The sequence below is a fragment of the Rhyacophila brunnea genome, unplaced genomic scaffold (assembly GCF_057557595.1).
Source record: "Rhyacophila brunnea isolate RB1 unplaced genomic scaffold, BYU_Rbru_1.0 scaffold_9, whole genome shotgun sequence".
Classification (NCBI taxonomy): Eukaryota; Metazoa; Arthropoda; class Insecta; order Trichoptera; family Rhyacophilidae; genus Rhyacophila; species Rhyacophila brunnea.
Window position 1 is genome coordinate 38945752 of NW_028233361.1, and position 6512 is coordinate 38952263.

Consider the following 6512-nt stretch of genomic DNA (forward strand, 5'->3'; position numbering starts at 1 on the left):
ATTTGTAAATATTATCTCACAATTTTCATTAACAATTTTTAGTAAAGCGTTGGAGCGGAGCTCTGAGCAGGAGCATGGAGCAGTGGAGCAATGGGGTTTTACCCGGAGCATCGAAAATTTGTAGTGCTCCACTGTTCCGGATGTTTTTTTTATTATTAAATTTTTGTCCTAAAATCCAATGAAATTATTTTATCTGACACTGCATACTTTTTCAAAAAAAAATGAAATACGGCAGCACTGTCGGGTGATAGATAACCTCACTTTTTTGACAGAGAATGCCGATAATGAAAAACGATTTGCTATTGGATTTTGTTGTTGTCGAGAAAAAGAATAATTTCATTTAATTATTTTTTAACATTTGTACAGATAAATAGATATAATACAACTTAGACTTTTTACCCGGAGCGGAGCAGACCCTGTAGCGGAGCTGGAGCTGGAGCGGAGCTAGAGCGGAGCAACTTAAAAAAAGGGTTCGCTCCAACCCTCTGATTTTTAGTTATATTATCTGAAGTGGTAGATGCATTAGAAACATCTCTAATATTATGTAATTTTTAATGTTCATTTATGTACCTAAGGAATTACCTACCTTTTTTCACTAGTTGAAAATGTCCTTCTGAGACGGACTAAACCGGTCCAGTAATATAATAAAAGTGGATTAGTACGATAAAATTGCGTTTTTTCTAAATTAATAATAAATACACACCCAGTAAATGAATCAAAATTTTAACAGATTATGTCGTAACACTTTTTTATACGCCTATGTTTGCGACTTGCCTATGGTGAAGATATAATGGTGAACTCTACGGGCTGTACGAAGATTGCAGCGCAGTTCAATAAATTAAGATTGGGAGACTGCGATGGCTAGGTCATGTGCACCGTATGAATGACAATGAACCGGCAAAGAGAGTGATGTCCAGCAATCCAATAGGACGTAGAAGAAGAGGGAGGCCAAAGATTCGCTGGTTGGATGGAGCTGCCAGTGACTGCTGTATTCTGGGGGTACCAAATTAGAAAGCGGCCACACTGGATAGGGACAGGTGGAGGGAGCTGTTGGAGGAGGCCAGGACCCATACCGGGTTGTCGCGCCCCCGATGATGATGATGATGATGACATTTGCGACTTATGCTATAAATCGGCACAGTGGAGGGGACCTCCATATATGACCAATAAGGCATAAAGCCCACCAAGAAAGCGTTCGGTGCGCTCACCACTGAGTAGGTCCCCTCCCACCCGCGCATTACCCTTCACCTATGTAATAAGGGGCTCAAGGAGCACAAAATAATTATTATTATCAGCGTCTCTCATAACAAAGCATTAAAAATATTATTACATTTCTCGGGGCTTGTAATTAAAATCGGACACGCAATAACTAAACAAAGAGTTCGCTGTTCTTAAATAATGGCTTCAGGTCTAGGACGATTTGGCACCGCGAACTGGCCTCCGCCGATTGGCCTCCGGTAATTGGCCGCCGGTACAATCGGGCGCCGGCCCAATTGGACGCCGACTCAATTCGACGCCGACCCAATTGGCCTCCGAGAGGATTGGACGCCGCACAGTTGAATTAAATGCGCAAAGGAATAGACGTACGTTACGATTTGTTGGAGTAAATAAGCAAGTCAGTTTAATATGCTTCTATCTTCTCAGTAGTTGTACCTTATACATTTCGCGCTTGACACATTTTTAATATAGATTGAGAATAATTATTATGCCTTATGATGTTTATTAAAAGAAAATAATTCTTGCCTCGCTAAAACTTAAAGATGTGCATAATCAAATAATTTATTGTCTATGCATGGGTACTTATTTATATTTACAACAAATATTAAAAATAATGTTAGATGTTAGAATGAAAATTACATTATATTTCAGCGTTTTATCGACTTAATATTATAATAAAGCTTAAACATGTATATTATTATGCATAAATGCGTATTTTAAGATAGTATGAAATTACAAACAAAATATTAAGTAAGTTATCTGCTAAGTATAAATGTTTCAGTAGTTTGATTGATAAACTACTTAGGTACTGGGTGCCGGACGAAATCCCGAAGGCCGAAATTCCGAATGCTGAAATCCCGAATGGCCGAAATCCCGAAAAATAAAAAAATACAAACATCAATAATTGCGCAATTTTTGCAAGAGAGACAAAAGCCCATTTTTTGTGGAAATATAAAAAAATGTAAAATACAAACATCAATAATTGCGCAATCGTGAGCGCAATTTTTTTCAGGAGAGACCATTTTGTAGAACGAATGGATTTTGTGTCTCTTGTAAAAATTGCGCAATTCACGATTGCGCAATTATTGGTGTTTGTATTTTAATATTTTTTTACATTTCCACAAAAAATGGGTTTTTGTGTCTCTTGCAAAAATTGCGCAATTATCGATGTTTGTATTTTTTATTTTTCGGGATTTCGTCCAGCACCCAGTACCTAAGTAGTTTATCAATCAAACTACTGAAACATTTATACTTAACAGATAACTTACTTAATATTTTGTTTGTAAATTCATACCATCTTAAAATACGCATTTATTCATAATAATATACATGTTTAAGCTTTATTATAATATTAAGTCAATAAAACGCTGAAATATAATGTAATTTTATTTTCATTCTAACATCTAACATTATTTTTAATATTTGTTGTAAATATAAATAAGTACCCATGTATAGACAATAAATTAATTGATTATGCACATCTTTAAGTTTTAGCGAGGCAAGAATTATTTTCTTTTAATAAACATCATAAGGCATAATAATTATTCTCAATCTATATTAAAAATGTGTCAAGCGCGAAATGTATAAGGTACAACTACTGAGAAGATGGAAGCATATTAAACTGACTTGCTTATTTACTCCAACAAATCGTAACGTACGTCTATTCCTTTGCGCATTTAATTCAACTGTGCGGCGTCCAATCCTCCCGGAGGCCAATTGGGTCGGCGTCGAATTGGGTCGGCGTCCAATTGGGCCGGCGTCCAATTGGGCCGGCGTCCAATTGTACCGGCGGCCAATTACCGGAGGCCAATCGGCAGAGGCCAGTTCGCGGTGCCAAATCGTCCCATTCCCATGGCTTCTCGCCCGTCGCATCGACGACGCTTCGAGGAGCCTGATTTTGCTCGCCGTGTTCAATGAATGGACTACGTTGTATTTTCGTTAATTCGTATCGCCGAGAAGCCAAAAAACGATGACTCATGGGGCAGGCGGGCATAATGCGTCGTCAAATCCAGTGTGCGCTGGCGTATTTGATTACGTTGTATTTTCGATGATTTACGCGCCACTTGTGAAATTTTGCGGGAGAGCCCCACTTGCTACGTTAAGTGGGTTTTACGCCTTAGGCCCATACTTTAGGTTCAAACGCACATTGCAAAACAACGAATTATGCCGAGAATTCGAACCCGAACCCCTCGACTTACCAAGCGATTGCCTTACCACTAAGTCGCAAATGATTACATTCTATTAATTGGCGAAGGGTGGAGGTAGGCTGGGGGTTGCGGGGTAGGAGGTGGGTTAAGAATAATTATACTGAATTCGACCATTTTAAACGAATTTGTTTTTTTATTGAAATTATATAATACTTATGTAATAATAAATATAAATTATATAGGTATCTACTTAAAAGTATTTAATAATATTTATTAAAAACATGTGAAGTCATTTATAGGTGATCGATTAAACTAAAATATTAGATACATAAGTAATAATATAGTCTACCCTTATTTCGCATTCAGAATCGATGCAATTGGCCATGTCCGTCTTCAATTATTTAGGGTGTCTGGTTTGGCAAAGAGACAAGAGTAGAATGCATTTTTATTCGGAGGGTTGCAAGTCGTTGACCCCTCCACGTGTACTTCAAGTACCACGTGTGCGAGACAATGTATGCATTTATTTTATAGAGATCAACTGAATGTCGGGTTCGATATCACTCAAAAATTATGTGCGTCCCTACATAATTATTACTTAGTAAGGAGAGTCCATAAATTATTGTTGGATTAATATTAGTTTATAGTGGGTGCCTTTTACTTGTCTATGTTGGCTTCGTAAAATTTTATAACCGGCTTAGTAAAGTAGACTGTATTGTGTGCTATCATCGATCGAATTCCTCCACGTGAAATATGGAAAGAGAATGTAGACAACAAACACAATAGAGAGATACCTATAGCCCGTTTACACGTGCATGGATTTATGTGGATTTATGTTTACATGGTGCAATATGTAGTGCCGCCAGTATATCCATAACGATAAAATGCAAATGTAAATACGTATTATCGTGCATGCTATAAGATTGCATTGAATCAAACAAGTTTAGCGGCTTCTGAATCTTTACGCGATAGTTGCAACTTGCATGACGTTTGTGCATGCGCAGTAGAACGATAGAGGCGAACCTGCGCGAAAAAATACGAACTACACCGTGCAGAGCCCCCATTTTCACAACCTGTCAAATAGCACCATACAATGAATGATAACAACGCATCTCGCTTACGCTTAAAGAATTAGATTGGCGAGACAGTCAGCACTTTTGCGTGAAAACAATTATTATCACGATAGTTTAATTTACACACTATTGTTGCCAGTAAATCCATGCACATGTACAGGCGCTATTAGACTCATTCGTATAATTATTAACTACTTGCTTGATTTGCAGATGCCTGTTTCACTACCAGCGCCTCCAATTATATTGTTGCAAGTATTTTAAAGAAAATTTCTTTTAATATTGGACCACACAATCGCCCAAGCAGTAACGTCCCTAAACATTATCCACATGGCGCGTGTCTCGCCGCGATTCGCTCCGATTGAATGTGGACACCTTAATGAGGTCACGGCATGTATCTCGACCGCGCGCGATAGTCGTCACGACGTGTATAATGTCATGAGAATATATATACTGGTGTGTGAAAAACACATAAGTAGGTACATAGAATAATAATCAAAAGAATCTCACTAATACTTAAGGCTATACCTCAGTTGAGGCATGGTCTAAAAAGATCGTGGCTAGGCGATGCGCGGATTGTGGGTCGCAGGTGCAAATGACGCATGTCGAACGAAATATAATTTGTCATATAAATCCAACATGCGTCCATTTAATGTTCTGTTTATTCAATTCAATTCAATTAAATTTATTTATTTTTACATATTGTGGACATTACAAATTATAAGTTTAAGACGTTCACAACATGACATAAAAAAAGAGATATATAGTATGATATTAAACAGTAGAAATATGTACATACAAAAATATTAATTATATAGGTACATGGAAATACACCGGATGAGTTAAGCAGACCCTATTTTAAAAATTTATAAAACAACGTCCACCTATACTCATCCTCACGTAGGTGGAATATATCAACACCCGAAGCAATTTCGTTGAACATAGTTATCGCCCTCCCAATTGGCATTACCAGTGGCAGGTTGGTTCTGCACCTTGGGAGAATAAACAACTGATGTTCTCTATTTCTAAGATAGTTATCAGGGACACACAGGTCAACACTACCCAGTATGGCAGAGTTCTCATTTATACCTCGTATAAGTCGAAAAAAATACATAGCTAAATAAAGATTTCTTCTAAATTGCAAACTGCAGTATGTAAGCATGCCTAAGAGAAAGTCAGTTGGATAAAGCCACGGATAGTATCCGTACAACCTCAAATAAAGGAGTCTCAAGAATTTCTTCTGAACCCTCTCCACCATAAGGCCATACTTCAACTGATGCGGTGCCCAAACAATAGACCCACTCTCAAGTCTGCTTCGAACTAAAGAATTAAATAAAAGTTTTAATACCGTAACATCCGAAAAGACCCGGGAAGTACGCATGACGAAGCCCAACATTTTAAGCGCCTTGTTACAAATGGTAACTATATGGCTAATAAATGTCAGTTTACTCTCAAACGTAATGCCAAGATCCCTTACAGATGATATTCGTGACAGAACTCTGCCATGCATCGAGTATTGGAAAAAGTATCAAGTTGGAGCTGACAACAATCGTCCAAGGTGACAACTTCCAAAAAGAGTTTCAAGTCATCAGCGAACAACAAAAACATAGCATTTTTTATTACCAATGCTATGTTATTTATAAAAATCGTGAACAGCAACGGCCCTAAGTTTGAGCCCTGAGGGACACCAGAAAATGTGTAAAAGGTCTGTGACTGATAAAGGCCGTACGATACGTATTGTTGACGGTTCCTAAAATAACTCCCGAATAGCTTCAAAAATCGATCAGACAATCCAATAAGTTGGAGTTTTCCATCAGGACATCATGTCGACTTTGTCAAATGCTTTCGAGAAGTCATTGTAAGAACAGTCAACCTGGTGGCCTCTATCCAGGGCCGATGACACATAATTGGTAAATACCATCAGGTTAGTTTCCGTTGATCGGCCTGCTCTAAATCCATGCTGTTCATTTATTATAAATCTTCATCATTTAGGAGAAATCATGTTGTGCATGATCATCTCAAGAACTTTTGCTGGTGCAGAGAGAACAGCTACCGGCCTGTAATTTTCCACTGATGACCC